The sequence below is a fragment of the Bubalus kerabau genome, chromosome 10 (genome assembly GCF_029407905.1).
Source record: "Bubalus kerabau isolate K-KA32 ecotype Philippines breed swamp buffalo chromosome 10, PCC_UOA_SB_1v2, whole genome shotgun sequence".
NCBI lineage: Eukaryota > Metazoa > Chordata > Mammalia > Artiodactyla > Bovidae > Bubalus > Bubalus kerabau.
In genome coordinates this window covers 102,555,139-102,579,731 of record NC_073633.1, presented here as the reverse complement: position 1 = coordinate 102,579,731, position 24,593 = coordinate 102,555,139, and the positions used below count along the sequence as shown (strand labels likewise).

The 24,593-nt window shown below is 39.0% G+C and overlaps 1 long non-coding RNA gene across 1 annotated transcript in view; it reads right to left on the bottom strand.

Moving 5' to 3' along the window:
* The window catches only part of LOC129620698 (uncharacterized), a 34,646-nt gene extending 10,292 nt beyond the window's left edge, over positions 1-24,354 (bottom strand). The window contains exons 1-3 of the long non-coding RNA XR_008698677.1: positions 24,233-24,354; positions 23,650-23,703; positions 19,571-19,717 (exon numbers count right to left, since the gene is read on the bottom strand). This is a non-coding gene — a long non-coding RNA (uncharacterized LOC129620698). The remainder of the gene's footprint in view (positions 1-19,570; positions 19,718-23,649; positions 23,704-24,232) is intronic.
* Between the last annotated feature and the right edge of the window lie 239 nt (positions 24,355-24,593).

Genomic DNA, 24,593 nt, shown 5'->3' with positions numbered 1-24,593 from the left:
GTGCTCAGTCATGTCCAGCTCTTTGTGGCCCCGTGGACTGGAGCCCACCAGCCTCTTCTGTCCACGGGATTCTCCAGGCAAGAATACTGGAGTGGGTTGCCATTTCCTTCTCCAGGGGATCTTCCTGACTTAGGGATGGAACTTGCATCTCTTATGTCTTCTGTACTGGCAGGTGGGTTCTTTACCACTAGTACCATGAAGGGAACCATGGACAAGATGAAAAAAAAAAATTACTGAATGGCAGAAAATATCTGCAAATTAATTGGCTGATAAAGGGTTAACATGCAACATATATAAGCACTTCATGACACTCGATATCAAAAAATCCAACCACCCAACTGAAAAATGGGTAGAAGACCTGAAGAGGCAGTTTTCAAAAAAGACATACAGATGGCCAACAGGCATATGAAAAGATACTCATTTGCTAGTTATCCAAAAAACACAAATAAAAACCACAATAAGATATTACCTTAAGCTGTCAGAATTGCTACCATCAAAAAGACCATAACCCTAATGAATGTTGGTGAAGATGTGGAGCAAAGGTAATCTTTGTACACTATTGAATTAAAAACAACTGAAAAAAAAAATTACAGGCCAAAATTTAAAATAAATAAAAGATGTCCCTGTTCTTAGATACACATGGTAGAAAAGGCTTGATAGTGTGGAAATCTGTTATCTGCTCAGATTTCAAGGCAAAATATACCTAAAATTAAGAAATGGGAAGGGTTGAAAAAAAATGTATAAGGCAGAGAAGAATTCAAGTATTTACCTATCCCTCAACAGCCTTGGAATACTTTCCATTCCCATTTTAATCAAGAGAAAAATTGGTCTTAGGGTGATTAATTAATTTCAGTTAGCAACCAGTGAAGCAGGCATGGAGAAACAGGTTGGTTTGACCCCTAAATCTATCATTTCACTAGCATACCTGAGTGAGAGACAATGGGAGGGAGCTGATCTTTTCAAAGTAACAGTTATATTTGGCAGGTACTTCATTTTTAGGTTGTTAGACTAAAGTACAAACAGAAAAGAACACAGATGTGCGACAGGGTAGGCAGCACTCCAGAACTGCTCATATTTTTTGTTAACAATCTACAGTTAAGTTGATCTCTGGTTGGGAGATACTTATTTAACACCTGTATTTCCAAGGACTATTTCTTCAGGTATGAGCAATGCAAGAAATTAGAAAAAAAAAAGTAAGACAAAATATTTGCCCCCACCATCATTATTAATAATTTTATAGCAAACATAAGACAGGTAACAAAATAATTTCAGAATAAGCTAGGTAAACTGTAACAGAAGCATTAAAAAATCATCCTAGGAAAGATGGTACTTTGAGAATTTAAAGATGGATGTAAGTAGAGAGGCTAACATGGGAATGATATTTCCTTGGTAGGACAAATGCTAACAGCAAATACCAGGGCTTGAAAGCCTGGGCTCAGTTCAGAGGTCATCTAGAATATGACCCTGACTAGATGACGGAGTTCAACAGTAGGAAGAAGGAGTAGAGAAGAATAGGACTGGGTCCCTGTTGTAGCAAAAATTACATTTTCCAGAATTTTTGTTTGTTTGTTTGTTTTCTACGTAGGTTGTTTATAGTAGCATTGTGTTGGAGTGTTCCAAAGCACAATGCGAACAATTGCTAGTGCTGGAAATCTTCAAGAAAATATTCTGTTTATGAATTTAATTTGGATACCTATAGTGACTCCTAATTATTCAAGAAGCAAATACCCCCAAAGAATATCTATACTAAAAATTTATTTTGGTATTGTATGCAAATCAGGGTGGAGTGCTCGAGACTATTTCTTCCAGTAACACTTGTGTGTGCTGTGCTGTGTTGTGCTAAGTTGCTTCAGTTGTGTCCCACCGCTTGCAACCCTATGGTCTGCAGCCCTCAAGGCTCCTCTGTCCATCGCATTCTCCAGGCAAGAATATTACAGTAGGTTGCTGTGCCCTTCTCCAGTCGTAAATACTTATTACTGCATAATTACCTGATGTTATTCCCAGTTTATTGAGAAGATTTCAGGCAATAACCAGTTGGGATAATCACTGCAAAAGTCTCCCCAAAACAACTCAAAAGAGTTTTCTTTCTGTTTCTATTGGGCTGTACAAATGCAACCAAATAACACTAAAAACAATTTTTAAAAAAGATCAAAAAAGCAAAGACATCAATTTGCCTACAAATATCCATAGAGTCAAAGCTATGCTTTTTCCAGTAGTCATGTACAGATAGGAGAGTTGACCCATAAAGAAGACTGAGCACAAAGGATTGATGCCTTTGAATTGTGGTTCTAGAAAAGACTCTTGGGAGTCCCTTGAACTACAAGGAGATCAAATTAGTCTATCCTAAAGGAAATTAGTCCTGAATATTCATTGGAAGGACTGATGTGGAACTTCAAGCTCCAATACTTGGGACACATTATAACAACTAACTTATTGGAAAAGACTCTGATGCTGGGAAAGATTGAAGGCAAAAGGAGAAGAGGGCAGCAGAGGATGAGATGGTTGGATGGCTTCATTGACTCAATGGACATGAGTTTGAGCAAACTCAGGGAGACAGTGAAGGGCCTGGAAGCCTGGCGTGCTGCAGTCCATGGGGTCACAAAGAGTAGGACACAACTTAGAGACTGACCAACAACAACACTAAATTATCTGCAGTTTCCCAAAGAGCACAGACATGCTGAAGTTTTAATATCTTTGCAAATCTCACCCGGGCTTTGTTGTGTTGTTGTTTAAATGCAATGTGCTTGGAATTAGAAAAAGGAAAGGAGGGATGTGTAATTTGTCTGTGGGTTCACCATGAAGTTGATTATCATCTTTACTCTCACAAGTATTATTGTAAAGCTCTTTAAATTCCTGGTTATGCCTCTGTTCCCCTGTGGCATACAGTTTGAATTTAATCACCAGGAAAGTCAAAGTATTGAAACAAGTGATCTCCAATGTTGAAAGGAGGGGATTCTAGTACCCCCAAAAAAGTTGGAAATAAATAAGAGTGGAAAAGCTAAAATAAAAATCACAGTTTTTAAGAGACGTAGATTGAAAGCCTCCAGAAAGCCCAGTAGTCAGTGGTGCAAAGAGTAAAATATAGCAAATCCCACAAATTAGTGGTTTGAGCCTAAAACAAAATTTTTGATGCAAATGCCTGATTTAAATCTCAGTTCTTGGCTTTATTTAGCATGTGACTAAATTCCATATGAGTAAAATCAACACAGACAGCTTCACACTGACAAACCTGAAAAAAAAATAGCTTCACCTCCTTTTCCTCCAATATTTCAGACAAACTCATGGGAAGATATTTTTTCTTTAAATAACATCTCTAATATTTGTATTAAATGTAATCATAAATATAATTTTCCATAGGAATATCCTTCATTACAAGCTTATTTTAAAATGTTCCTGTGTTCAGTGATGGTACCAAGTTAAACTGCTGAAGAGTAGAGGTATCAACCTGTGTTCAGTTGCAATCTGTCTTCCATGTGACTTAATTCCCCAATAGTACACACAATAATCTCTAAATTTCCTTCTATATTTAAACCCTCTATTTTTCCTTCTGATACATGCATTTTACCTTGTATCAATTTAACAAATATCACTTCCCATTATGATTGATCAAATATTATTCTCCTACCCAGAAAGATAAATGTTTTTATATCACTCATTATTAATTAGATCTAAATTTCTAATTCAGTGAGTGAATTTGAAAATCTTCCATAAGCTATGCCTTTCTTACCCAAACAAGTTTGCTGTATCCCAACTATGCATTTCCATCTCTCTATCCTCATCCCATACCTCTTCCTTGAAAATGCATTCCCACTTCTACCACTTTATCTTTGCATATTTTTCCTTTACGTCTATAAAACACATAGTTATGATCCTGTAAATCTGATAGGTCCCTTAAGGTCCAGCTTTAATTCCCTTTGTTCCAGCCCATGATGCACAGTAACTCTGGTGAATGGACATTGCATTTGATGATGGTGTGATAAAATTGAACTTGCTTAAAGCTAGCACAGTTTATGCTTCTCTTGTTTCGTGAAAAGAAGCTATCACAGTCTTGTGAACCCAGTAAGTCCTTTATAAATACTGTTTGATTGATGCTTTCATAGCTAATTTCCCTTTGGCACCTCTGTAGGGATAGAGAAAATATGCTTAAGAAATCACTATGTATTATATTCATGTACAACTGTGAATAATTTACCTGGTGTTTGTGTTCTATTGGTTCATAGCCTCCTTATATAATGTTGTACTATTAGCTATCATTATGTATTGAAAAAGGTCATCGTTTCAGATTAAAAGTGACTCACCATTGCAAAATACAGCATAATTAGACACATCATGGGTGATAGTGTTCGTGTGGATCAAGATCCCTCTAATGTGGTCTCTTAAAGACTGAAACACAAGCCAAATAGAGTCAATTATTATAAATAAAACATAATTCCAGTGACACATAAGCTCTTTGGAAGCACTGTTGATGCATATTCAGTGTTCTGTGGAGCTGAAGGGTGAATGGCAAAATAACACCATTCACAGGGGGTGCACTTTATTGGAAGCCTAGTAAATTACTGCCTCCATACTTTATTTTATTTATTTTTTCTTTTTTTAAAGGAACAAAAACCTGATCACCTCATAGAGATAAAGGGAGAAGTTTTGGTTGTTGTCTCTTTTGTTAGCTTTTATTTCTTTATTTGGCTGCATCAGGCTTTAGTTGTGGCACTCAGTATCTTTTCATTGCCATGCACGGACTCTCTAGTTGCAATGTGAGTTTAGTTGCTCCGGGATACGTGGAATTTTAGTTCCCCGACCAGGGATCAACCCTTGTCTGCTGCATTGCAAGGTGGATTCTTAACCACTGGACTACCAGGAAAGTCCCTGCCTCCGTAATTTAGAGCAAACATATCACAGACAGCATGTTCCTTTTATGTGATAGACTTATTCCTGGAAAAGTGTGGAGATTTGTATGTTTGTACCTCTGTTTGTGGATTAAATCCTGCTTTTCCCTCATTGACTTACACTAGGTTTGTATTTCAGATTTTTTGTATTCTTTTTTCTTTTTCTCCTTTCAGTAAACTCTAAGTCCAAATTTAAAATTTTTCTGCTCTACCTTCAACATTATTTTTTAACTCATGATCAAATGATTAAATACATTCCAGAAACTTTAATTTTAAAAGTCTGGTGGTAAATATTTCACAATGGTTGCTTTACTGATTTACCTGCTTGCTGCTGATTTATCTGCATTTTCTTAAAGCACAGATGTACTGACAAAACCTTTAGTCAAGCTTTTTATTTTTTTTCTGGATTCAGTTTTCACCACCTCTTTCCCTCTCTCAGTGATTTCTTGTTTGTCAAAAGTATTGAGAAAGTCAAGAAGAACAGTAAATTAGTTCAAATCATTCAAGAATTTATAAAGTTTAGATCCCCTTTTACGACCAGCAGGAAGGAAAAAAAAAAAAGTAGTTGTACAACTTACTGTATTTTTTCAATGTTCTCTTAATTTTCAGTGAACATTATTATTTTAATAGCAATAGCTCCAGAGACTGACAGAGAAGGAATTTTTTCAAAGTAACAGGTAAGACATTCCTGAGAGCATGTGTCTATCAGTAAGAACTTGGCATATCAGGTGAAACTCTAATAAAATGGCAGTTATCAGCATGTAGCCATTTTTTTTCACTGTGATTGAAGTAAAGCCCTGAATATTTGCCAAAAATCATTTTCAGCCGTGTCTCCCCAGCACATGGTTTTTCTGAGCATGGAAGTAAACTGAGGCCTTTCCCGCACCTGCACAGCATCACTGTGTGGACAGAAGCTTTAAACAAGATTAAGATCAAACAAGAAAGGTCAATATTAAGTCCTCTTGGAGGAGAATCATATGAACACTGAAGCACAGAAAAATCTCCCTTTGTTCTCTGGAATTGCAGATACAGGGATGCTACAAACTCCAGCTTCAGATGGCCATTTCTGCAACCAACCAAAAGGAGCTAGATCAAAGAAAAAGGAGGGGAGAAACCAGTAGATCAAATCTGATGAGCTTATTTGAACATTTAGATTGAGACAAGCCTAAAATCAGCCACACCTCCTTGGACTTCCTAATTTCGAGAGCCAATAAATGTACTTCTATTGTTTAAATTTAGGTGAATTGTATCACATGACATTCTCATTTTCTTCTCAAATAAAGCAGAGTGATTATATACTCATGAGTTGGGCTTGGCTCATTCCAGTCTGCTGGTCCACTGGCTCTCTTCCAAATGCTGATAGACATGGCTTAGAGACGTGGTGTTGAAATTACAAAATCTTTGAACAGAATGGCTTCAAAGAATCTATCCTGCCATTTTTTGTTTGTTTGTTTGTTTTGTTTTGTTTTTTTCCTCAAAGCTAGATGTGTGTTCTCTGCCTAGGAAATGAAAGAAGAGCAACTTTGGTCTCTCTGTGTCAGTTATGGGTTCCATTGAGAAGCCACATTGGAATGACTCACTATTGTAATCAAGATGAGTCAGATTGTCAGGAAGCCCAAAATATCCTTGGTGTTTTTCTTCCCATCTCAGTTGTTCCCTTGGTGAGCCCTTTAGATAATGTCCCTTCCCCCCTCAAGTCATATTCTAGAAGGGACTTGCTCTCAGCTGACTAGCAAACCAACCCTATTAAAGAATGGGTTGGTTGAAGAATCTCTTTCGTGATGACACCATGGCAGACTCTGCGAGCAAGAATCTGGATGGGGTGGGGCAGGGGTGGGGGGCGGTGTTGTGGAATATTCCTTGTATCACAACCTCTGCTGCTGCCAAGTCGCTTCAGTCGTGTCCGACTCTGTGCGACCCCATGGACTGCAGCCTACCAGGCTTCTCCGTCCATGGGATTCTCCAGGCAAGAACACTGGAGTGGGTTGCCACATCCTCTGGGGGTCACCTATTCTAGCCTTCCCTCTTCTGCTCATATTAGAGAAAGGAGAATTCTCCTTAGAAACAAGACCCAGCAAAGGAGTGAAAGCCTGGGTTTTCCCAATTTATGTTATAAGCACCTTCCTAACATACAAGAGTAATATTTTGTTCTGACCATCAGTTTCAAGAAATCTGCTGAAGTGTTTACTTCCTGCTGTGTATGTGGGGGAAGATATCTGATGTTTGGCCTTGTATGGCTTTTTATTTGGTGATATTGACTTGCAAAACATCACTTAACTAGAAGTAAAATTGAAAGTCCAAATTCATTTGGTTGACAACACAAAACACTTCTCTTCTACACGTTTTCCTTTGATTTCAGTGACCCATATTATTTTAACTTTAAAAGAGGATCTCAATCCAAGGAATAAAAGACCAGATCATTGAATGTTTTATGCTTTCTAAATAAGCCAAAAACCTCTTCAAATTCATTTACACAAATGCACACACACATACAACCATATTTTTATAAACCCTAAACAAATAACTAGGAATAAAAACCTATGGAAGAAATGGAAAAGGACCTTTCATGGCTTAAGCTGTTTTGAGAATACGCCTGTTAAATATATTTTACATGTGATCTGAAGTGTGAGCCAAGGAACGTACATATGGTGAAACTTTAGCAAATACTTACTAGGGGAGTAACCCACAAAGGAATTAAGGATCCTAGCCACATATTTAATTTTTTCAACCAAACTGTTAAAAGTTATGTCATTTTTCACTGGAGAATGTAGGTTGGCTAATGGATTTAACACTACCATTTGGTCTAATTTCCTGATGTCTGCTCCAATCATTGTATAAGCCTCTTTATAGAGGGGAAAAAAAAAAATCTCAGAGCTTTATCTCCTTGTTTTCTACATTCTCACACAGACATTCTGTTACTTTTTACTCACTGAAAGCTGAAGTTGATTGGAAAAGAAACCATTCAGGATAGAGATGAGTTTTAATATTATACCTATCCCTGAAACCAAAATAAGTCAGATGAAAATGTTTTCCAACATAAACCATACTTTGTAGGTCAGGATAGAAACCTGGAAGCAAGAAAAAGTGCTTTATTCTATTTAAATGAAATGTTTTCTGAGTTTAAAAATTTTCATCCTTTCCTATCCAAATCTAGTTATACCTTCTAAATTTTATGCCGCTCTTTCTAACAAAATTTCTATGTTGATGATCATTCTAGCAATAGCAATTATTCTCTGCTTGGTTTGGGTTGTCCCTTTGTACTTTGATTTTCCCAGATAAAAGAACCCCGTATTTGAAGTAGATTTATTTGTCAAGAAAATAATTTAAAATGAGAGTTTGAGACTCATTTTAGAAGATTTGGAATCCTGATCTTACAAACTTACCAATTTTATGAGAATGTTTCATAGCATTCATTACTAATTCAAATAGTTATTGAAGATAAATGAAAGTTTAAAGAAGATAAATCAAAGCCTAGAGATGGACCTGGATTCCAATCATAGCCCCATTATTTATGAGCATTGTGAACATAGATTATTTCCATAACTTTTCTAAGTTGACTTCTTTATCTAAAATAGAGACAGAAAATGTTTCCACATCACAAGAGAGTAATGAGAAATCAGTAACATGATGCACATTTTCATCAGAATGTTCAATAAACGAGTGCTCAAAATAGACTCATGATGCCATTATTGCCATTATGACTGCACTATTCAAATTGTCATTCGATGGTCGTCGTCACCTCACAACACTGAGACTTTAAATGTAGAAAAAATGCATGGTTTCAGAGGCTACAGCAAGAAGTTCACTATTCTCCATAAACTCTAAATGCTTCTTCATACAGGTTCTCAGGGGCTTTCCTGGTAGCTCAGCTGGTCAAGCATCTGCCAGCAATTCAGAAGACATTGGTGTAATTCCTCAGTCAAGAAGATCCCCAGGAGAAGAGATAGGCTACCTACTCCAGTATTCTTGGGCTTCCCTTTTATCTTAGAGGGTAAATAATCCACCTGCAGTGCAACACACCTGGGTTCGATCCTTGTGCCTAGAGGAGGGCATTGCCACCCACTCCTGTTTTCTTGCCTAGACAATCCCCTAATGACAGAAGAGCCTGGTGGGCTACAGTCCATGGAGTTGCAAAGAGTCAGACATGACAGAGACACTAAGCACAGCACAGCGGAGCGTACATTCACAAGAAAAAGCAAGGATCTATTTAGGAGCTCTGATCCTTAATTCAGTATTGACCATCTGGCGATGTCTATGTGTAGAGACTTCTCTTGTGTTGTTGGAAGAGGGTGTTTGCTATGACCAGTGCCTTCTCTTGGCAAAACTCTATTAGCCTTTGCCCTGCTTCATTCTGTACTCCAAGGACAAATTTGCCTGTAACTCCAGGTGTTTCTTGATTTCCTACTTTTGCATTCCAGTCCCCTATAATGAGAAATACATCATTTTGGGGTGTTAGTTCCAGAAGGTCTTGTAGGTCTTCATAGAACCATTCAGCTTCAGCATTTCAGTATTACTGGTCAGGGCATAGACTTGGATTACTGTGATATTGAATGGTTTGCTTTGGAAACGAACAGAGATCATTCTGTCATTTTTGAGATTGCATCCAAGTACTGCATTTTGGACTCTTCTGTTGACTATTTCTTCTAATAGATTCTTGCATGCAGTAGTAGATATAATGGCCACCTGAGTTAAATTCACACATTCCAGGCCATTTTAGTCCGTGGATTCCTAAAATACCGACGGTTCACTCTTGCCATCTCCTGTTTGACCACTTTCAATTTGCCTTGATTCATGGACCTAATGTTCCAGATTTCTATGCAATACTGCTTTTTACAGCTTTTTACAGCATCATATTTTGCTTCTATCACCAGTCACATCCACAAATGGGTGCTGTTTTTGCTTTGGCAAATAGATTCAAGGGATGAAATCTGACAGAGTGCCTGATGAATTATGGGTAGAGGCCTGTAATGTTGTACAGCAGCTAGGGATAGAGACCATCACAAAGAAAATGAAATGCAACAAAGCGAAATGGTTGTCTGAGGAGGCCTTACAAATAGTTATGAAAAGAAGTGAAAAGCAAAGGAGAAAAGGAAAGATATACCCATTTGAAAGCGGAGTTCCAAAGAATAGCAAGAGGAGATAAGAAAGCCTTCCTCCATGATCAATGCAATGAAATAGAGGAAAACAACAGAATGGGAAAGACTAGAGATCTCTTCAAGAAAATTGGAGATACCAAGGAATGTTTCATGCAAAGATGGGCTCAACAAAGGACAGAAATGGTATGGCCCTAACAGAAGCAGAAGATATTAAGAAGAGGTGGCAAAAATACACAGAACTATACAAAAAAGGTCTTCATGACCCAGATAATCATGATGGTGTGATCACTCACCTAGAGCCAGACATCCTGGAATGTGAAGTCAAGTGGGCCTTAGGAAGCATCACCACGAACAAAGCTAGTGGAGGTGATGGAATTCCAGTGGAGCTATTTCAAATCCTAAGAGATGATGCTGTGAAAGTGCTGAACTCAATATGCCAGAAAATTTGGAAAACTCAGCAGAGGCCACAGGACTGGAAAAGGTCAGTTTTCATTCCAATCCCAAAGAAAGGCAATGCCAAAGAATGCTCAAACTACCGCACAATTACACTCGTCTCACACTCTAGTAAAGTAATGCTCAAAATTCTCCAAGCCAGGCTTCAGCAATACATGAACCATGAACTTCCAGATGTTCAAGCTGGCTTTAGAAAAGGCAGAGGAACCAGAGATCAAATTGCCAGCATCCGTTGGATTATCGCAAAAGCAAGGGAGTTCCAGAAAAACATCTATTTACACTTTATTGAGTCTGCCAAAGCCTTTGACTGTGTGGATCACAGCAAAAAGTGGAAAATTCTGAAAGAGATGGGAATACCAGACCACCTGATCTGCCTCTTGAGAAATCTGTATGCAGGTCAGGAAGCAACAGTTAGAACTGGACATGGAACAGACTGGTTCCAAATAGGAAAAGGAGAATGTCAAGACTGTATATTGTCACCCTGCTTATTTAACTTATCTACAGAGTACATCATGACAAATGCTGGGCTGGAGGAAGCACAAGCTGGAATCAAGATTGCTGGGAGAAATATCAATAACCTCAGATATGCAGATGACACCACCCTTATGTTAGAATGTGAAGAAGAACTAAAGAGCTTCTTGAAGGTGAAAGAGGAGAGTGAAAAAATTGGCTTAAAACTCAACATTCACAAAACTAAGACCATGGCATCCAGTCCCTCATGGCAAATAGATGGGGAAACAATGGAAATGGTGAGAGACTATTTTGCGGGGGCTCCAAAATCACTGCAGATGACTGCAGCCATGAAATTAAAAGACATTTGTTCCTTGGAAGAAAAGTTATGACCAACCTAGACAGCATACTAAAAAGCAGAGACATTATTTACTGACAAAGTTCTGTCTAGCCAAAGCTATGGTTTTTCCAGTAGTCATATATGGATGTGAGAGTTAGACCATAAAAAAGGCTGAGTACTGAAGAATAGATGCTTTTGAACTGTGGTGTTAGAGCAAACTCTTGAGAGTCCCTTGAACTGCAAGGAGATCTAATGAGTCAATCCTAAAGGAAATCAGTCCTGAATATTCATTGGAAGGACTGATGTTGAAGCTGAAACTCCAGTATTTTGGCCACCTGATGTAAAGAACTGACTCATTTGAAAAGACCCTGATGCTGGGCAAGATTGAAGGCAGTTGGAGAAGGGGACAACAAAGGATGAGCTTGTTAGATGGCATCACCAACTCAATGGACATGAGTTTGAGCAAGCTCTGGGAGTTGGTGATGGACAGGGAGGCCTGGCATTCTTCAGTCCATGGGGTTGCAAAAAGTCAGACATGACTGAGCAACTGAACTGAACGGAACTGATCCTTAATTTTTGGTGTTCTCTTAGCCCACATAACTTCTACCCTCCTAAATGCACACTGTCTATCACAAGTTCTCTTCTTACTTGTAATATATAACTACTTAGAAAAGAAATGCTAGAGTTTATACATCTTCCAAGAAAGCCAGTTTTACCAAAGTCTAAAAAGTAAATATGACTTTATTAGTAATGTATTTATTTGCTTATTTTTTAATTTATATTTTATTTTCCAATATGTGGGAGACCAGGGTTCGACCCCTGGGTCAAGAAGATACCCTTGCAAAGAGAGTAGCTACTCACTTTCCTATAGAATACCATGGACAAAGGAGCCTGAAGGGCTACAGTCATTAGGGTCACAAAGAGTTGGACATGACTGAGCATCTAGTGCTCACTCACTCATGTTCCAAAAGAACACGTTTGATAAATAGTGAAAAAGAATGCATAATAAGGAAAGAACAAGGCCATTATCATATTGCAATCTTAGGGCAGTGTCCTTTACTTCACTTGGAGTCTCTTAGAAATGGAAGGAAAGAACAATCAAGAGGAATCTTGAAGCTACAATTATTGTTCAGTCACTAAGTCATACTGGACTCCTTGTGACCCCATGGACTGCAGGAGGCTAGACCTCCCTGTCCTTCACCATCTCCCGGAATTTGCTCAAACTCAAGTCCGTTGAGTTGGTGATGCCATCCCACCATATCATCTTCTGTTGCCCCCTTCTCCTCCTGCCTTCCACCTTTCCTGAGCATCAGGGTCTTTTCCAATGAGTCAGCTCTTCACATCAGGTGGTCAAAGTAAATGGGTGTGAAATAAGCTTATTTAAAAGAAATGACATTTATGAAAATATACTAAGTGTTCCAAACTGTGACAGATATAATAGTGACACAATCAATATTTCAGTTCTAACAGCAACTTTGTAAGGTGGGTATTATTTTCAGTTCAGTTCAGTTGCTCAGCCGTGTCCGACTCTTTGCAACCCCATGAATCACAGCACGCCAGGCCTCCCTGTCCATCACCAACTCCCGGAGTTCACTGAGACTTACATCCATCGAGTCAGTGATGCCATCCAGCCATCTCATCTTCTGTCGTCCCCTTCTCCTCCTGACCCCAATCCCTCCCAGCATCAGAGTCTTTTCCAATGAGTCAACTCTTCACATGGGGTGGAAAAAGTACTGGAGTTTCAGCTTTAGCATCATTCCTTCCAAAGAACACCCAGGACTGATCTCCTTTATAATGGACTGGCTGGATCTCCTTGAAGTCCATGGGACTCTCAAGAGTCTTCTCCAACACTACAGTTCAAAAGCATCAATTCTCTGGTATTAGCTTTCTTGACAGTCCAACTCTCACATGCATACATGACCACTGGAAAAACCATAGCCTTGACTAGACAGACCTTTGTTGGCAAAGTAATGTCTCTGCTTTTGAATATGTTATCTAGGTTGGTCATAATTTCCTTTCAAGGAGTAAGCGTCTTTTAATTTCATGGCTGCAATCACCATCTGCAGTGATTTGGGAGCCCCCCAAAATAAAGTCTGACACTGTTTCCACTGTTTCTCCATCTATTTCCCATGAAGTGATGGGACCAGATGCCATGATCTTCATTTTCTGAATGTTGAGCTTTAAGCCAACGTTTTCCCTCTCCTCTTTCACTTTCATCAAGAGATTTTCAGTTCCTCTTCACTTTCTGCCATAAGGGTGGTGTCATCTGCATATCTGAGGTTATTGATATTTCTCCCGGCAATCTTGATTCCAGCTTGTGCTTCTTCCAGCCCAGCATTTCTCATGATGTACTCTGCATAGAAGTTAAATAAGCAGGATGACAATATACAGCCTTGATGTACTCCTTTTCTTTTTGGAACCAGTCTGTTGTTCCATGTCCAGTTCTAACTGTTGCTTCCTGACCTGCATATAGGTTTCTCAAGAGGCAGGTCAGGCGATCTGGTATTCCCATATCTTTCAGAATTTTCACAGTTTATTGTGATCCACACAGTCAAAGGCTTTGGCATAGTCAATAAAGCAGAAATAGATGTTTTTCTGAAACTCTCTTGCTTTTTCGATGATCCAGTGGATGTTGGCAATTTGATCTCTGGTTTCTCTGCCTTTTCTAAAACCAGCTTGAACATCTGGAAGTTCACAGTCCATGTATTGCTGAAGCCTGGCTTGGAGAATTTTGAACATTACTTTACTATTGTGAGATGAGTGCAATTGTGCGGTAGTTTGAGCATTCATTGGCATTGCCTTTCTTTGGGATTGGAATGAAAACTGACCTTTTCCAGCCCTGTGGCCACTGCTGAGTTTTCCAAATTTGCTGGCATATTGAGTGCAACACTTTCACAGCATCATTTTTCAGGATTTGAAATAGCTCCACTGGAATTCCATCACCTCCACTAGCTTTGTTTGTAGTGATGCTTTCTAAGGCCCACTTGACTTCACATTCCAGGATGTCTGGCTCTAGGTCAGTGATCACACCATTGTGATTATCTTGGTCATGAAGACATTTTTTGTACAGTTCTTCTGTGTATTATTGCTACCTCTTCTTAATATCTTCTGCTTTTGTTAGGTCCATACCATTTCTGTCCTTTATCAAGCCCATCTTTGCATGAAATGTTCCCTTGGTATCTCTAATTTTCTTGAAGAGATCTCTAGTCTTTCCCATTCTGTTGTTTTCCTCTATTTCTTTGCATTGATCGCTGAGGAAGGCTTTCTTATCTCTTCTTGCTATTCTGTGGAACTCTGCATTCAGATGCTTATATCTTTCCTTTTCTCCTTTGCTTTTCACTTATCTTCTTTTCAGAGCTATTTGTAAGGCCTCCCCAGACAGCCGTTTTGCTTTTTTGCATTTCTTTTTCATGGGGATTGTCTTGATCCCTGTCTCCTATACAATGTCATGAACCTCAGTCTGTAGTTCATCAGGAACTCTATCTAACTGATCTAGTCCCTTAAATCTATTTGTCACTTCCACTGTATAATCATAAGGGATTTGATTTATGTCATACCTGAATGGTCTAGAGGTTTTCCCTACTTTCTTCAATTTAAGCCTGAATTTAAGTGCCCATTTTAGAAATGTTTAATTGGTATTAATAGCCACATACATTCAGAAAACTAAAACCATGGCATCTGGTCCCATCACTTCATGGCAAATAGATGGGGAAACAGTGGAAACGGTGACAGACTTTATTTTCTTGGGCTCCAAAATCACTGCAGATGGTGACTGCAGCCATGAAATTAAAAGAAGCTTGCTCCTTGGAAGAAAAGTTATGACCCAACCTAGACAGCATATTAAAAAGCAGAGACATTCCTTTGCCAACAAAGGTCTTTTTAGTCAAAGCTCTGGTTTTTCCAGTAGTCATGTATGGATATGAGAGCTGGACCATAAAGAAAGCTGAGCACCAAAAAACTGATGCTTTTTAACTGTGGTGTTGGAGAAGACTCTTGAAAGTCCCTTGGAATGCAAGGAGATCCAACCAGTCCATCCTAAAGTAAATCCGTCCTGAATATTCACTGTAAGGACTGATGCTGAAGCTGAAACTCCAATACTTTGGCCACCTGATGTGAAGATATGACTCATTTGAAAAGACCCTGATGTTGTGAAAGATCGAGGGCAGGTGGAGCACCACAAGGGAAGGCCAAGAATACTGGAGTGGGAAGCCTTTCCCTTCTCCAAGGGATCTTTCCAACCCAAGGATCAATCCCAGGTCTCCTGCATTGCAGGCAGATTCTTTACCAGCTGAGCCACGAGGGAAGCCCAAGAATACTGGAGTGGGTAGCCTATTCCTTGTTTAGTGGATCTTCCTGACCCAGGAATCAAACCAGGGCCTCCTGCATTGCAGGTGGATTCTTTACCAACTGAGCTATCACGGATGGACCCAAGGATTGTCACTAAGTAAGTCAGAGACTCTGACTTCTGGCTTCAGTTTTCATATTATAAACAAACAAGTGTCCTTTTCATGGTCTGTTTAGTACCATGTTTTTAATTTCTGTGCTTCAGGGGGTGATTTTGCTGTTTAAAATGCCCCCCAATCATATTGCTCAATGACAGTTCCTCAGAGCAAGTCAGCTGTGATGAACCTGACAGAAAAATATATATATTAGAAAAATTTATGCAGAGTTGAGATACAGTACTGTGCTCCAACTATATATAGTTGATTCATTAAGTATATATTAATATATATTTATATATATATTCATTTATATATAGATAAAGTGTCTTTAAATATACACACCCATACTAAAAGATCATGTATTGATTTTTTAATGAAAATACTCTAGCCAGAGGTAGGCATCTAGAAGAGATGGTCCAGTATTTCCCAATTTGATGTTCTCAGCAAATGTATAGACTATAAGTACTGAGAATAATGGGGATCAACCATATGTCTTTTAAAAAGTTATGGTCCAGACAGGACATTTAAATTGTACTCTCATCTCCCTCAATAATTACACCAAGATGTGTGTGGTAGGCTTAGCATTTTGAATTTGATTTGTAAAAACTTTTATTATAACCCTTATCTCCCATCATTTGTGTGTACAAATCAGCCCTGGAATGGACTTAACACTCTCTCTGCAAGGAACTCACAAAGTTCTGTTCCCATGTATCATTGCCTATCGTCTCCCAGGTCCAGTACTGCAGGCTGCTGGACTCGAAGCCACAGCCCTCACTTAAACTGGAGAGTCATCCCATCTCTGCCCAGCACACTCCTGTGGAAAGTAAGTTGCTCTTGGATTTTTTCATTCCTTTTGCAAATCAGACTAGCTATTTGTGGTTCCTGTCCTTTCCTGAGAAAAATTATGGAAGTGAATGTAGTGAAGGAGCCACAGAGGCAAAAATGTTGAAAAAAGGTGTGAACCCCACCTGTGAATACCAAAGCCTCTGGAGAAGTCGAGAAGGCTTTGCCCTGTGAGCAGACATGGTGTTTGAGATGTCCAGATGAGCCAGGTCTCCTGCCCCCTGTCTCCCTCTCTCTCACACACTTAATGTCTCTCTCTCTCTCTTTCTTCGCTTAAGCAGGAGGATGAGGCAGGAAGTTGATTCACTTATTGCATCTGCCTGGTAAGAGCCATAGCAATGCAATTTCACCTCATCTCTAGACCTCAAGCCCTCTCCTGTATATCCTCTTAACTCCAACAGATGTTTCACACATTTATCTAAAGAAAATGCATTTTGCCAGAGACTCTATGTTCACTTTTTGCCCTTTGGGTGTTATCCTTATACAAATTTTAACACTGCACCATTCAAACTATTTGGATAGATATTTATAATGTAGTGTTGGAGAAGACTCTTGAGAGTCCCTTGCACTGCAAGGAGATCAAGCCAGTCAATCCTGAAGGAAATCAGTCCTGAATATTCATTGGAAAGAAAGATGCTGAAGCTGAAGCTCCAATACTGTGGCCACCTGATGCAAAGAACTGACTCATTGGAAAAGACCCTGATGCTGGAAAAGATTGAACGCAGGAGGAGAAGGGGATGACAGAGGATGATATGGTTGGAAGGCATCACAGACACAATGGACATGAGTTTGAGTAAACTCCAAGTGTTGGTGATGGACAGGGAAGCCTGGCGGGCTGCAGTCCGTGGATCACAAAGAGTTGGACATGACTCAGTGACTAAACTGAACTGAATCTATGCAGAATCCAACCGTTTCTCACTCTCTCTGCACCTGCTACCCTAGTTAATTGACTGGTTTAAAATACCACTGCCTGGCCTCCTAGTGGAAATCTTCTTCATCAAAATCCTTATCGTGACCCACAGACACATGGATATCCTAATTCCCACTCTCTTCCTCTCTGACACTGTATTCTATCACTTTCCTTCTAACTTTAGCCATCCTCATCTCTAGCTGCTTCTTGAATATCTCAAATCTTGTGCTTCCTCTTTTCCCAGATATCAATACAGTAAGTCCCCTACATAAGAACCTCCAAGTTGCAAACTTGCAAACAGAATGTGCCCATGTATGCCAGCTGTTGTACTATGCTACTGTGTCTTTCAAGGTACTGTACTGTAAGATTGAAAATGTTGTCCTTATTTTTGGTTTGTTTTTATGTATTTCTTGTGCAAAAAGTATCGTAAACCTATTACAGTACACTACTATACAGCTGATTGTGTTAGTTGGGTATGTAGGGTAATGTTTCTGGACTTAACAAATTGGACTTCACAAATGCCCTCTTGAAATGGAACCCATTTGGATGTAGGGAACTTACTGCAAAATTCACATTATTAATTCAGATCTCAGCCCACATATGAGAGATATTAGGTGTCCCTAGAGACATCTCACATAATAAACTTCTCTAAAACCACCCTATAAATGTCTAACATGTGCCATCTTTACTTCTTTATTATCAGGCAGTCCCTACTGAAGTGTGAAGTTCATTTAAAATGTGTTTTTGTCTTTGCTAAGTCACCAGAGTTTTTAAAATTGCATGGCATGTACATGTCCAACAAATATTGATGAATCATAAGTTTTCATGACCAAAGTACTTTGATTGAATTAAATTTATTCCAAAACAAAGGAACGTTGAGAACCACTATCTCCAGCTTATATTTTATTTCCAGTTTATCTAATTCAAATTAAGCAGTATAGTATTCATGAATCCTTTCCTTTTTACTTTATCTGTTACTAAGTTGGAGTGGGAAAGTTTTTATTTCTTATATTTTTTATTAAAGGCAACCTTAAAAATTCAGGAAAAATATCCTAACCCCATTTATTAGACAGTTTATATTTCCTATTTTTATGCTTAAATTTCTATATTATTCAAACCTACATGCAACAAATTTGTGACAATTAGGAAAAAAAAAATAAATCTGCATGCAAAGTATACACGATGGTTAATTTTATTTGTCAAGTTGGTTAGTCTATGATGCCCAGTTTTTTGTTCTAACACTTGTTTAAACATTACTGTAAAGATATTTTTTGCACATGACCTATCAGTAGAATTTGAATAAAGAAAATTACCTTCCAGAATGGTGAAGGGGGGTTCATTGAATCAGTTGAAGGCCTTAAGACAAAGACAAGTTTCCCAAGTAAAAAACAATTCTGCCTTAAGACCACAGCATTCGAATCTTACTTGAGTTTTCAGCCTGTAGATTTCAAACTCAAGACTACAATGTCAACTCATATATAACTTTCCAGACTTCCAGTCTTCTCTATAGATTCTGACCTTGCCAGATCCCACAGTTATGGAAGCCAATTTCATACAATGGATCTTTCTAAATATACATATATCCTCTTGGTTATGTTTCTCAGGAGACTCCTAACAAATGCAGCATAAAAGTACCAAATAGCTAAGTGATACTAACCATGGGTGGGGCTTCCCAGGTGGCTCAGAGGTAAAGAATCAGCCTGCTAATCCAGGAGACACAGGAGGATGTGGTTCCATCCCTGGGTCAGGAAGATCCCCTGGAAGAGGAAATGGCAACCCACTCTAGTATTCTTGCCTGAAAAATCCCTTGGACAGAGGAGCCTGGCAGGCATAGTCCATAGGGGTGCAAAGAGATGAATGCAAATCAGCATGCATGCATTAACCATGCATGCATGGTTAGATTTCATAAGAGCCATCTCAGAGCTTAAGCTCTGCAGGCAGCAACTAGTGTCTCCTTACAGCCACATCACAGGAGGGAGCCATGTGTAACCCATAGCATCTTGAATCATGAATCCACGACACTAGCAGGAAGCAAGAATGCTTTCTAAACTCCTTCATTGAGTTAATATGGAAATAAAATCTTAACTATTCTAGAAAGGTGGCTATCCTCCTCAGTTTTCAAATATTGCAGAGAGACAATTGAGCTGACTTACTATCCATGGCCACAGAGGTCTTAGTAGGAAACTTAGAACTGGGCAATCCACAGGGCTGTTTTCAGAGTAGATCTGGGTCCTTACTGTTTTGTGGCCACTCAGTTTCTCAGGCTTCCTGTCTTCATCCTCTCCAGGGCACTATGAAGTCTGAGAACAGGATAAAAAGTTTAGTCGTAACCTCACCTTTATCGCAGGGCAGTCATCACAAACTCTGCATTTATAACTCCACGGAAGAGTTCTGTGTAGATTTCCTGGGGATGATTTCCTCTTAGAATATGTGAGAAAGAGCAAGTGTGACTCTTTTTAAGCTGAAAGTACTGAGATAGTAAAAGCGGAAAAGACCTCTTACATTCCTCACCACGATATGATCTCACATTAAAAAAAAAAAAAAAAAAAGCCCTCAAGTCCATTAAAAAAAAGAAACCACTTTTAGAAGATATGAGGATAAATAAGCTAATGATAAGTAAATCCAAGAACAAACTTGAGAGAAATGAAATTTAGTTCACTTCAGTCACTCAGTCATATCCAACTCTTTGTGACCCTGTGGACTGCAGCACACCAGGCCTCCCTGTCCATCACCAACTCCCAGAGTTTACCCAAACTCATGTCCAACGTGTCAGTGATGCCATCCAACCATCTCATCCTCTGTCGTCCCCTTCTCCTCCATCCTTCAATCTTTCCCAGCATCAGGGTCTTTTCAAATAAGTCAGTTCTTCACATCAGGTGGCCAAAGTATATGAGTTTCAGCTTCAGCATCAGTACTTCCAGTTGATATTCAAGACTGATTTCTTTAGGGTTGACTGGTTGGATCTCCTTGCAGTTCAAGAGACTCTCAAGAATCTTCTCCTACACCACAGTTCAAAAGCATCAATTCTTCAGCACTCAGCTTCCTTCACAGTCCAACTCTCACATCCATACATGACTCCTGGAAAAACCATAGCTTTGACTAGATGGACCTTTGTTGGCAAAGTAATGTCTCTGCTTTTTAATATGCTGTCTAGGTTGGTCATAACTTTCCTTCCAAGGAGGAAGAGTCTTTTAAATTTGAGAGAAATGAAATGGTGAATAGCAAACTCAGCTTCTGCAGGAGAGAGAGAGGAGAAAGGAGCCTAACTGCCTAGAGCCTGAAGCAGAAAGCCTTATCAGAAATATCTGGATGCTTTCCTGTCTACACTCAGTATACAGATTAGGCGTTGGTTAAATGTGCTTCTTCTCCTACTGCACCCAACATCAGGTTTCTGTGCCTGTGTGTGTGTGTGTGTGTGTGTGTGTGTTATTACCAGATAAGGAGAGTCAAAGTAGACCGTTCCTTATGGACCTCAGTTCTTGGTAAGGGCACAAAGAAGCATCTGAGGTCTTACCGATGGAAAAACAAGTTTACTGAATAGAGAGCAGAAAGAAAACCTCCAGGGAGAAGTGGGCCAAGCCAAGGGAGGCCCTGGTGCCAGAATGATGAGGTTGGGAGGTTTTAAGACAAGGCTTTTACTTATTCAACGGCCAGTGTGGACTGACAGTCTTGATAAGACAGCTGCAAGTTACATAACAGCAAGCTATACTGGGCATCTTTTTCCCATGATTCAGTCTGTTATAATCAGATGTATGTATGTATAGAATATTTATGAACTGTTAATAGGCTCCTGACTGCCTAAGGTCACGTGAGAACACAGCTGTTCATCGAGGGTGCATGTGTCAGAGCTGGGAAAGTCTCTCTGGTTATTCTATAGCGTATCTGTGAGCTCTCCCAGGTCACCCTGGGATGTGTCTGGAGTGGGGTTTAGAAATCAACTTGAATCTTTTTAGGCTTGGCCACCCCTTATTGCTCAAGCCTAACTGCTTACCTAATGCATGTGTGTGCCTGAATGTATGCCAGCAGTTTCCATCTTGGCTGCCCTATGTGAGTGGGTTTCAGAAGGTGCAGTTTTCTAGTTTCTGAAGCCCCTTTCCCCTAGGTAAATCAAAAGCCTTCTGGAACCATTTCCCTCCTCATCTCAATCTACACTGACTGTTGACTTTAGAGTATTGACTAGACCTTTACTATGAAGCCATATGATATAGTATTAAGAGTTTGGTTTCAATGTAGAACAACTTGTTACCTTTAGAAAAAATTTCATCATCTCTGAGGCTAAGATCCCCCTGCTAAGGAAGAGAGAAAATGGAAGTTCTCATCTTCTTGGATTCTTACTAAGATTAAATGAATTAATGCATTCTAGGCACATAGAGCCTCTTGATGAAAGTGAAAGAGGAGAGTGTAAAAGTTGGATTAAAGCTCAACATCCAGAAAATGAAGATGTTAGCATCTGGTCCCATCACTTCATGGCAAATAGATGGGGAAACAATGGAAACAGTGAAAGACTTTATTTGGGGGGCTCCAAAATCACTGCAGATGGTGACTGCAGCCATGAAATTAAAAGAAGCTTGCTCCTTGGAAGAAAGTTACGACCAACCTAGACAGCATATTAAAAAGCAAAGACATTACTTGGCCAAAAAAGGTCTGTCTAGTCAAAGCTATGGTTTTTCCAGTAGTCATGTATGGATGTGAGGGTTTGACTATACAGAAAGCTGAGTGTTGAAGAACTGATGCTTTTGAACTGTGGTGTTGGAGAAGACTCTTGAGAGTCCCTTGGACAACAAGGAGATCCAACCAGTCCATCCTAAAGATCAGTCCTGAATATTCACTGAAACAACTGATATTGAAGCTGAAACTCTAATCCTTTGGCTACCTGATGCAAAGAACTGACTCATTGGAAAAGCCCCTTATGCTGGGAAAGATTGAAGGCAGGAGGAGAAGGGGACAACAGAGGATGAAATGGTTGGATGGCATCACTGACTTGATGGACATGAGTTTGAGCAAGCTCCGAGAGTTCGTGATGGACAGAGAAGGCTGGTGTGCTGTGGTCCATGGGGTCACAAAGAGTTGGACATGACTGAGCATTAACTGAACTGACTGAGGCAAGTAGTAAGTGATCAATTCATATAACTATGTCTAGTAAATTTCAGGTGAAATGAACATATATGATGAAGTGTAACAAGGAATATAATTAAGTAATGAAGAAAAAAATGAATAAGTGTTTCACTGACTAGGAAGAATCTGGTTAAAAATAAATGAGAGATTGATGTGTGTTTGAATGGTGAGAAACGGCCTCACAGTAGAGGCTTTTCTCTTAAAGTGGTAGGCTTGGAGTGGTAGATAAGGAATATGAAGAATTATTAGTCACATAGTCAATGACAGAATGGGATGACCAGAGCATATGTCAGCATCTATCCACTCTAAAAACGTCAACACACCTTGGAAATATGGATATACCAATAGGAGTTTTAAGTAGAGGCCAATGATCACCAATTCCTTTTCCAACATAAAATTACGAACTTTCACCTTAGTAATATTTAAAATTCAAAAATATACTTATTCATTTTATGTCTTGATACTTTTTAAAATATTCAAAATGATAATTTGAAAATTTCAAACTGAAATCAACCTATTTTTCTCATTCAGTTATTGATTTATTGTTTGCAGTTATAAGAGGGAAAAAGAAATTCTGCATGCCACATCCCATTTTAAAGACAGAAAATCCAAAAAAAAAAAAAAAAGACAGAAAATCCAATAATACTGTGTGAAGTAATCATGAGATTTATTTAAGTCTAGAGATTACTTTGACCAAGTGTTGACAGTCTAAAGTATTGTATTTGAATTATTTAATAGCTTTGTCAAATGTATCTTAGACTTTAACGAAAATGTTTAAAAAAAATTTTGAGAGCAAAATATGTCTTAATTTTCATCCTTACTTTAGTATTTACCAAACCTGGAATAATGAAGTTTCTGGTATTTATTTATTCATGAGTAAATAACAGACAAAATATTTCTGGCTCATCAAGCTGAAACAACATTTCCTCATAAAAAATTGTGGGATGGGCAGCAGGTGTCAAAGGAGAATTTCATCAGACACTAGCATGACCTACACGCCTCCTCTGATCCTTTCTATACCCACAAAATATATTGGGAAAATTAATCTTGTACAAGACTGCAAGACCCAACAAAGACCTTAGCTGAGCTTCATAACTTCTCAAAACACAAGCAGTACCATCATCATGTAAAGAATGTGCTGGGTCAAAGTACCATTTCATTCTCTCAATGACTGAGGAGGAGGAATTGCCATTTTGTTAGATATGTTCCCTATATAAACACACTCTATATCAGAATATGCTTTATTTTATTATTTTCCTAAAATGTTAGCTAGTTCATTGTGTTTAATCAGGAAGATAATATTCATCCTGGAAGAAAGTTTGGTAAAGTAATACAGGAATCTACTCTCTCTAATTAGCTGCTCAAGTGTTGAAAACGATTTTAATAGTGTTATCAAAATGAATCTGACATTAATTACTACTTTGCTAGGATGGGGTCAAAGGTTCAGATTCTGGTACCAATTTTTGAGGCAACAGATAATAGAACTAATGTTTCAGTTGTTAGCCGATCAAAAGGTGGTATTAACAGAATTGAAACTAGGTAAGCTGCCTGTAGGAAAACATGCAAAAACATTCTGTAACCCCATATCGTGAGTATTTTTAATCTTGGGGTAAAGAGATACTAAGGCAGATTTGAATTAATTTGATTGCTAAAGCATTTCAACTCTGATAGAAATCTGACAGTAAATAGGTTATGCTAACTGAGTCAGCAGATTTTTGCCTTCCGTGTCAGAGCAGAATCCCAGTTGTATCAATGGGGAATTAATCTGAATACACCAAGTACAATCATGGCAGAACATTTTATAGCTGAACCTCAGAAAGTGACCTTTCTCCCCTTCCCCAGCATCACCAGTGCAATGCCCAGGTGGCTCAGTGGTAAAGCATCTGCCTGACAATGCAGGAGAGGCAGGAGACATGGGTTCGATCCCTGGGTGGGGAAAATCCCCTGGAGAAGAAAATGACAACCCACTCCAGTATTCTTAGTGGGAGAATCCCAAGGCCAGAGGAGTTTGGTGGGCTACAGTGCATGGAGTCACAAAGAGCTGGACAGGGCTGAGCATGG